Source organism: Eutrema salsugineum, unplaced genomic scaffold (assembly GCF_000478725.1).
Source record: "Eutrema salsugineum unplaced genomic scaffold, Eutsalg1_0 scaffold_12, whole genome shotgun sequence".
Taxonomy (NCBI): Eukaryota; Viridiplantae; Streptophyta; class Magnoliopsida; order Brassicales; family Brassicaceae; genus Eutrema; species Eutrema salsugineum.
Window position 1 is genome coordinate 8,251,263 of NW_006256895.1, and position 995 is coordinate 8,252,257.

General features: G+C 40.7%; 1 non-coding gene across 1 annotated transcript; it reads left to right on the forward strand.

The window, feature by feature from the left end:
* The first annotated feature begins 623 nt into the window (after positions 1–623).
* Positions 624–731, forward strand: LOC112089591. The gene has a single exon (XR_002901224.1). It is a non-coding gene; the product is annotated as a small nucleolar RNA R71 (small nucleolar RNA).
* Positions 732–995: the final 264 nt, after the last annotated feature.

Below are 995 nucleotides of genomic sequence, written 5' to 3' on the forward strand. Positions count from 1 at the left end.
TTTCAAGCTCTAAATTCTTTTTGTTTAGGTTTTCAGCTTCAGAAGAGGGAAAACTAGGGTATGAAACAGGATTAGATTGAATAGCCGAGATTGGTTCGGAAGGTGATTTCCAGGCAGATTCGAAAGACAGTTTCCCACGGTCAGGAGGCTCACGACCGCGGTGAAATAGGTCTTGGCCGCGGTCAGAACAGCTACGACCGCGGTGAAACCTTGCTTGGCCGCGGTCCGGATGAATGGACCCGCGGTGATCAGAAACGAATGGAAAATCTTGAATTTGATAGACTTCTGCAGTGTTAACCATCCCTTGACGATAAGAATCCATTGGGTTGTCCCAACCTTCAAAGTTACACGTATTGTGTGCCTTGTTTGGTTGTTGCAATCCAAGATGACTCATTATATGACGGAGACACTTTATAACTTCTGAAATTTCTTCTTTCTTCTCAGGAAGTGCAGAATTACCAAAGGTTACTTGATTTCGGATGCTGTTTCCTAAATTTTTAATGAAAACGTGAGCATCTTCTACATATCTAGTTGTGAAATCTCCATTACTTGCTATGTCGAAAGAGTGTCGTAACTCTGGAGTTATACCGCGATAGAAGATACCTAGCAGGTATTCCTCGGCATATCCATGGTGTGGACAATCTCTTTGGTATTCCCTAAATCTTTCCCAAGTATCTAAAAGATCTTCATCTTCTTTTTGTTTAAAAGTTCTTATCTTCTTTCTTAAGTGATTTGAACGATTTCTAGTGTAAAAACGATTTAGGAAAGCAGTTCTACACGCTGCCCACGTTTTTAGTGAAGCAGGTGGCAAAGATTTTAGCCATGTGCCGACCTTATTTCTAAGAGAGAATGGGAAAAGACTACACTTGTGGTAATCCCCATTTGTTGTAATGGTTGCACATAATTCTTCGAAAGTCTCGATATGGTCTATCGGGTTTTCGAATGAATAACCAGAGAATTGATTTTGTTGAACTAAATGGATATGGGGTACCTTA